This window comes from Temnothorax curvispinosus, unplaced genomic scaffold (genome assembly GCF_003070985.1).
Source record: "Temnothorax curvispinosus isolate PA1 unplaced genomic scaffold, ASM307098v1 QBEX01004657.1, whole genome shotgun sequence".
Lineage (NCBI taxonomy): Eukaryota > Metazoa > Arthropoda > Insecta > Hymenoptera > Formicidae > Temnothorax > Temnothorax curvispinosus.
The window spans coordinates 46,212-55,455 of NW_020214437.1; positions in this window are offsets into that span (position 1 = coordinate 46,212).

A 9,244-nucleotide genomic window follows, 5' to 3' on the forward strand; every position below is an offset into this window, starting at 1 on the left:
GTTCTGTCCCGCCGCCATTTTTCGGTAACGATTTAGGACGCCTTGCTCCGTTCTTAATTTTATGTTTCCGGATTTTCGATTTAAAATTGGTATAACATACAAGATTTAGAAGCCATATTTTGTTAAGTATTATATTCGCGTTTCGATATATCTTGAAGAGAAAGAGATCGGAAAGTTGGAAATATTGACAATCAATGTTAATCAATATTAATAATTAACTCCTTTCTTGTGCAACTGTGACTGTAATAGAGAGAAATGCTCACTTTTAATTCGCGCAATTTTTATCATATTAATTCTGTATCAAAAGCGCTTAATATAATAGGTAGTAAGAACAATTGTGCTGGAAACATTTAATTTCTTCATATACAGATATCTGAACGATGTTGCTCTTTTATCTCTCCGTCTGATCGTTAGGCGATTTGCGACGTACGATAAAAAATGGCGTTAAGTAACATAATCGTACGTGCAACGTACGGCGAGTAGAAGCGGGAAGGGGTGCTCGCGCGCGCGCGCTTACGCATGCGCGGGCGAGCGGGCGAGGGTGGAAGCGGAGCGAAGTGAAAAGCGCGCGCGTTCCCATGAATGAAATTGGCGGCGGGTCGCCGCGGGGGAGACGGGCGTACGCGGCTCACTTCGGGGACTCGCGGTTTGTTCGCGCGCGCGCGAGTGCGCGCAACCGCTTCGGTGAACGTTCGGGAGATGTCGCGGCTCGCGTGGCGACTGGTTCGAAACACCTGACCGCGGTATAGCGTATAGCGTGGTATAGCAGTGCGGCATGGGCTGGTGTGGCGGGCGCACACTTCTTTCAAAACAGGTAGCACGCGCTACCGGCTGACAGCGCGCGGCGTGGCGATATTCTCCCGGTTCTTCCTTCCTCCCTCCCGACCCTCTCAGCCCTTGTCCGCGCGCTCGAGGTACAACGGAGTGCGGTCACGTGATACTCCGCGATTTTTACGCGGCGCGCGCGCGCGGGGCTAAGTTCACATGGAGCACCGTCGCGGTGCGCGACATCGACGTTCGCGAAGTCGTTTCGAAGTCTTCGTCCTCGTTTCGAGACTCGCTCGCTCGGCCGCAAGTCTCTCGGGTAGAACGTGCCCGGGCGCAGTGAAAAACCCACCGCGTGTCGGACTCGCGAAATTGTAGTAAAAGAAAATGTGACCGCGATCGACACGACGCGCGGTGACCGCGGCGCAAAGACCGAGTGCGGAACAGTGGTATTTGAACGCGCGTTCGCCGAAAAATGACGCTCGTCGGTCGGACATCGGTTAGGACAGTGTTGCTGACGTCGTTGCTCCCGATTTCAGTGGTGCTGGTGCAGCTGGTGGTGCTGGCGCGCGCTGGGGATGTGGCGACCTTGGAGTACGGCGTGGAACCCCTTCCGGCAGCCAGGGAAGAGCGGCCGCGTCCGGATATAGGTGAGTCAATGAGTTTTAGCATTCCGCTTTAATTCGCTCTCGGCGAACGGGCGAAGTCAACATATTAATCAGCTCTCGATTGTTTCTATGAAAAAGTAAATACATTCTAATTTAATTGTAAAGGGATCAAAATATTAGAAAAGTACAGTACGAAAACACAAGAATATCGTATATTATTTTCTCTTTAATTCTATATTTCAGTTTTTAATTCTGCGAGCGTCTTTATATTCGTGCTTGCTTGTAATTTAATATAGCGACATACATAGATTATACATATATCGGATTCGTTATGATACCTGAAAGATTAATAGCTGAAAGTTTCTATTTGAAACATTGACAAATGAAATAGAAATTTATTTGTGAAGTGGGATATTAATTATGATATCAATTACGAGAGGCGCAACAAGAAAGCAAGATACGATAAAAATTTGAATTCAAAAGCAAATCAATATATAAGAAGAATAATTAAACGTAGATCGATAATAATAATTGGAAAAATTATAATGCGTTTTCCTTTTTATCATTCTCGCATTAGTAAAATAATAGTACGTCTCACGGTCGATTATATCTTCCTCACAGTACTTTAGGATAGGGAAAAATTGCACCTATATAAAAATATAATAATATAGAAGGGTGAAAGGAGCATCTACAAGACATTTTACCGTCACTGCATCCTTATCTATCTTCTTCCTTTTATTCTCGCGCGAAGATGCACTCTCCGGCGATCATTGCAATGACGGTGAATGCCTGAACTTTGTTGCTCGTCTCAGCTTTGCCGATGAAGAACGACCTTTGCACTCGGTTGCTTCTGTGAAAGTACGCTCGCGCATCCTCTATTCGCTTCGCGGCAATACTTTACGTCCCGCAGAATTCTCGGCAAATCCCGTAGATCCTGAAATTTGATTGTGAATTTATATTTCCAAAAGAACGAACTTACTAAAATCTACTTTACGTTAACCAGTTAAATTATTTAAGTTATCGATATTTATAATTATTATTGATGATGTGTATAATTTGTTTTTGTCAAGTATCGAAAAATTGCGGTTCATTATAACATGATTTAGCAATGGTACCACAGTTATATAATATATACATATGTATATATTAAAATTTTATTTTTACATTCTCACTATTCTCTTCTCCACAGATTTGTTGAAAAATACATTTATATATTTGGATTTTATTATTTGAATTAAATACCAATCAATTTCGACGATTTCACTGGAATCGTCGGACTCTAATTAATTCTATACGAAGCTCGTCTGCTTTTCAAATGCTATTTCTACGGTTCGTAGAAGCGTCTTCGACGTGTACAGTATCGCAATTAAAACGTCCGATAATAGACACGGGTCGGAAACCGTTCCCACATGGTCTTTAGAAATGCGCGACGCTCATTTTGTCGGGCCGCATCCGTCGTCTCGATCAAATCGATTAATTTGCATGCACTTAGAAAGGCGGAAGCACGTGTGTCGACCGCAAAGCCGATGAATCCTCGCGAGGGCTCCTTTGTGAGTGCAGATTAGTCGCGCGACTGCACTTTCTATTGGCAGTCAAACGCGATGAGTGCAGCAAATGAATTTTAACGCGATCAGCATACTGAGATCGGCGGCCGAGCCTTTTTCCGCGACGATTGCATTTCGCCTTTAGATCATTATAGGCCTGTTCGTTTTAGCTGAACTTTTTGCACACCTCATCTTTCCTCTTTTTCTTTTTATGAAAAGACTTCATCTTTTCTCCTTTTCATGAAAATTGCAATAATTGTTCAGCTAAAACGAACAGGCCTATTGTCAACATGTGTTTATCACGATTCGATCCGTCAAGGCGTTAATAAAAATATCGCCTCGCGGATCTCGTGGGTTGAAATTAATGGACTATGATTCCCTGGTAATGACAAACGATTGTTTGAACTCTTTTGCGCTGCTCGTTACAGTTTTTCGAGCGCGATATTCGGTGATTATTAGAAAGAAAGCAACCGGCCTTCTTCACGGCTCGTTGAACTTATTGCACGCCGTATTTAACAATAATCTAATTAATTTATGATCAAGTTTTATCGACCAAAATGGTAATTACTATTTAGCTTATATTTTTACGATATTTCTTTAAATATATGCACAATATATATTTTAGCAAGGGACCTTTTGACGAAAGTATTTCTTTTTTTTTATTTAATGGAACTAATCTCTGAAGTTTTACATCCAAAAGTTTTGAGTTACTTTTGAATTGCGAAATTAAACTTTCCTCATGTATTTGAATTACTTTCTCCATATTAAAATAGCTGAAATAGGGGAAATCAAGTATTCTTAGGTGATCGCCGAGAGCGAATAGTTTTCCGCGAGTGGATGGCAGATTCTTTTTCGACGTGCGACAATGTGTCGTACGGGGAATGCATATGTATGCACCGGCGCGGAAAATGTTCCTGGCATCGGTCCGTGTAGAATCCTCTTTCAACCTTGATGCGAATGGTACGTACGTGTCGAGGCTGCTGTTAAAAGCGGGGGACCTCGTGCGAACGTAGCCTACGGATAACTGTTCGCCGGTCGCGGACGTGCCGCGAGCGTTTATTTAACGACCGCGAATTTACGATATCCTAATGTTATTTACAGCTCGTAAGGTAATCCTTAATGAATCACGTGATTCCAATTTGGCGCGGCTCGGGCCAGTCCATAAGACATCTGTGAAATTTAATGACCGCGCTTTGTAATTGCTTGTTCTTTTGCGCCGCCCTAATATGAATTTTCGATATAGCGCGTCTTTTTTTCAAAAGATGCTAGCTCATTATCTTGTATTGTGTTTATCTCTAACGAGTGGATGGCAAAGATAAAAAAGATTGAACAAGCAATTTTGTTTCCGATATGAATGATTTTTTCATAATTCTGAGAAGAAAAGGTGTTTGAAATGGAAGCAAAAACATAGGATTAATATTTAAAATAATAATTATAACATGCAACAATCATAATAACTAGTTTCTTGTATTTTTGCAGGTGAGTCGATGGCCTAGCAGCTATAGTTTTACTTTTACCGATGTGATTCCGAAAAAAAAACCCGAAACTTGATATTGGTAAGTTATTTTTCGCTTCGCATTACATTTGAAAATTTCCTATAGGAGTGCGAATCCGCACAATAATCACATTCATCCTCTCAGTTGGTTCAATTTGCACATTGATTCAATTTCCCTGTCCAATGCGAACCCTATGCGAACCCTATCTAACGAGTGACAATATTTTTCTCTATTTTACGATCACGTTCTTGCTGAAATGCTCTATTCTACGAATTTGTTTTATACATTACACCACATTATCAAATTTGAAATTAATTAAACAAAATTATCATTCTCTTTAGTAATAGTGAAGTGAAAGATGGAATCTTTGCGAAAGAATAAAATTAATTTAGACTTAAAATCTTTTTCTAAGTAATATTAATTGCAAATTGAAATGCAAGTGTGACATTTCATATCTATATTTAATTTTCGCGATTAATAACATGTACACATTTTTTGTATTAAAAGTAAATGTACTTTGAGATCTTTTCAGTTGCAAAAATAATTTTATTAGAAAATTGATGAAGGTAGATATTAATTAAGAACGCGAACGAGAAGTCAAAGGATAATCACGTAAAGGCGGGAATTCAATTTATCCCCGACGAAACGCGTTACGTTTCAAGTTGCAAGTGCAACGTGTGGTTTCCTTTCACGGTTTTCGATAAGAGGATTTATATTATGAGATACAGTCTACGCGGAGCCTTATCAGGGCTACTACAACTGCCACGGCATTCGTTCGCGTGGCTCAGCAGGGTTGCCGCGAAGAATAGACTGCAATAGGATGCAATTTTCTAGGAAGATTCAGAATACTCGGCGTACACGGAACATTAGATAGCCGTGGGAGATTTAATTAAGATTACACCGCTTGGCAGCTTGTTCGATTCGTCCTAATCGTTACTGCGAAATCAAATACCAATGCACGATATACTTTATTTCTTCATATTTTCGCAATAATCTGCTATTGAAAATGTCACGTACGTTAGAAAAGATATTACTGAAAGCATTCATTTATAATGTTTAATGTTATTTTATTTCAATTTATTAGGCGAGGAAAATAGAATTATATACGATTTAATAAAACGAGAGATTAATATTAGAAAATAATGGAATATAACTAAAACTTTGTATAAAGTTTTTAATTTAAAAAAGTTGATTTTCTAGATGTGTATTAAATATAAAATTCTACTAGCGATAACAAGTTTTTTGACCTATATTCAGCTATTTGAAGGAATGATGCAAAGTTATATTGCACGCAGAGATAACGCTCTTATCTTTTTCGATTACGCGATGTTTGTTACCTGTTATTGTTTTTAACGATTTTCAAGGATGTGCATTTCGAGCAGGAGAAAATTCGCGAATTGATTTATGCCAAGTAAGCCGCCTTATAAAGATTTAAGGACTGATAAATCTGTTCGGGATGCAAAATGTACTTGAAATTCTGGCGGTGGCGGCCGGTTCCTTCTTCGTTTTTAGAGAAAATTTATGATCTGCCCAGAACGCGTTCGGTCACTCCTACCCGGGTGCGAAGGGTGTAATTTTATAACCGGTCATAATTAGAGACATTAACTCGCTTAGGATCCTTTACTCGTGAGTTTTACCGCGAGCTCGCCTCCTCTTTGGATTGTGTGGCGCGCGGCTATTTCGTTCCTATTATTATGCCAGAACAATGAATAGTTAAAATCTCTTTACTGCCATGTGAGTAGCCGGTGAGAGAACCTTTTTTGAGAGAACGAGATGCCAGCAGGCTTTATGGAAGGACCTCGTGTTTCCTTTTTTGCCTTCTTTCTTCACGGTTCAACGTGTTGAAATGTATCGTAATGCGTTGCCTTTGTTTGGTAACTGAAAATTGTCGATATTATTTATCGATATTAGTGGCACGAGAAAAAATTTTAATATATACGATATATGAATATAAAAGCAAACAGAATCCACAAAAAGGATCAATTAGCTAAATATAAATAAATTTTAGCTCGATATGGTAAAAACTTTGCCGAAGTATACACTCTCAGAAAAGAATTCTAGATACAATACTATTAGGATCGAAATAGGGCCAATCATATTTAGCATTAAAAGAAGAATATTTTAATCTTAAATAGAGGAATTCTTGAATCTAGAATAATTCTGAGAAAATTAGAGGGATAGCATCAAGATTATTTTATTCTAGATTTAAGAATTTCTCTATTTAAGATAAACAATATACTATCTAGAAGTCTAGATAGAATTTAAGAATTCTTCTATTTAAGATTAAAATATGATTGGCCCTATTTCGATCCTAATAGTATTGTATCTAGAATTCTTTTCTGAGAGTGTAATTTATATTATTTTTAATTCAAAGATAACAAGATATAATCAATTTGTATTATTTTTATTATTATAGTTGCAAATAAGATTTAGCTGCTTTTTTCCCCATTTGTGTTAGAACTTTGCGGATATGACTCAATGCAGTATGATTTATGCCAAGAGTAGAGCACGCTTTAGTTAGATATTACGAGGTAATGTCGAAGAGAGAATGAGCTAAATTCCGACGAGAGAAACACGTGGCAATCGGAAAAATCACTGTTTGGATTATATGCAAGTGGCAAATAAAAGTTATCTACGTATCAATAATAGCTCTTGCTACTTTTACGATCGCGTTTTTAAGACTGTTCTGATTTATTTAAACATGCAGTAGAGTGACATATATTTATTTAAAAGTATCACAGCACGTAATAAAATTTTGCCACGATAAAATTGTTTAATGTGTCAAATTTTATTACATTTAACTTTCACCATTTAACGAAGAAACAGTTCAGAGATACTTAGGAAGACGTAATTGCAAAATAAATCCACGGAACATTATCATTTATATCATAAATCATATCACAGTTGCAAGATTATAGATAAAGAAAATTATAATTTAAAAAAAAAACATTCTGTTTTTTTTACTTTTTAATAGACTATTATAAGCTAAAGAGGGAACTTTTGTATTCGAGAATAAAATTAATGAAATTTGAAATTTGTATTAGTTTAATGTAAGTTTGAATCGCGCGAAATCAATCTCTTCGATGAGTATCGTGGAATTATTTCGATTATACGAACAAGACTGCACACTCTCGCATAATCGCAGGATTTCGACGCCTCGGGCGTTAGCGCGGAAAGAAAAAGATCACGGATAACAGAGCGGCGCGCCAGTTATCAACATGCCATAATAATTCGCCATCTCGCTGTAATAATTATCCATCTCGCAACTCTTCCGTTGTTCGCGACGCGGTACGGCCGACGTGTTTTCTTTAGGCGCGCGGTTATTTCGACCGGGCTCGCGAATAATGTTCGTCATTTCGCGCGCCGTTAAAACTATTCCATTGGCAGTACAATGGCACATAACTGGTGGCAGTAAACGCATTCCTGCGTCGACGTTAAAGGCCGTAATAAGAGTATTTTTGACGAAGCAGGAAAAACGCGTGAATCGCGTGTCGCGTGTTGGTCGAAATGTCGAATTCTTGGATAGAACTGGATATATGTTTGGCTTAATATCTTCTGTTTTCATGAAATTAAAGCTGAAGAGCGAATATGTTATTTTTAATAATATATTGTAGAGTATATTAAAATGATATATATTTTTTATATGTATAGATATTATATTCTTTATATATTTTATATATAAAAAATATATATGATATATCTATATATTTTTTAAATCTGTTTTTTTGATACTTAATTAATTAATTTTACGAGAAAAATTTGCGCACATAAAAAGAGAAAATCTGAGAAAATACCTTAGAGAAGAATAATCATTACACAGAGCGCTATTTATATAATTCTTCAATTATCTCTTCTCCATTAGAGTCGTAAGAGAGGCTTTTACATGACGAGCGTAATGGGGACCGCCGTACGCGCTAATTAAAAAAGAATGCGTGGAGTAGTGGGATGATTATCGGCTAGCAGTCAGCCATGCATAAATGAATGTAACCCTTTCGCATCATCTTAGGTACTTACGTAGAATGGAGAGAAATGGAAGTCGCGCACTGTCTCTTTCTCTTCATTATACTAAATCGACTCTCCAAGGCAGGGGTCCTCACTAGCATTCCGATAAGTTCTCGTGAAATTTGTGGAAACTATCTGTAAGCTTCGCAATAATGAAATTCATATTAATCATATTACCAGGCTTATCTTAGCATTTGCATTGATTTAGCTCACATCTTTCGCGATTAAATTGGCAATAAATTACACGCATGCATATTAATAATTTTCTAATGTATTACTATACTTAACTATTAAATCGAAAAAAATTGCGATAATGATAAAAAAAAAATATTACGTGTTTAAGTAATTTTAAAATGTTCAACTGAGAAATGGAACAATTAATCACGTGAGAAGTTTGACGTGAGATTTAAAAGCAGATTTTTAATGCAAACTAGAATTTATAATACATTTTTCTAAATATCTCGTAAAAATCGGAGCTAAGAGACGAGAGTTTCATTATTTCGTGATATTTAGAAGCAATATAATAGTTCTTGCATCCGTATTTGCAATCCGCGTTATACATTTCATCAAGTTTATATGTAATTTGCCCATATATATGAATTTTGAACATAGACCGCGAAGTAACGCGCGAGTCGGATCACGTTCATAAAACGCAGTGTAAAATATATAAAATAAATAGCCCATTGCGATCGATATTAAATTATAATATGAGAAACAATATTCGGCATATTTTACGGAGCACCCAGTATTTTGAAATTCGGCGCGAGACCTTGGCCTTGGTAAACAATGTAACGCATGTGACGCGTTGACTTATAGACTAGGTCGCCGC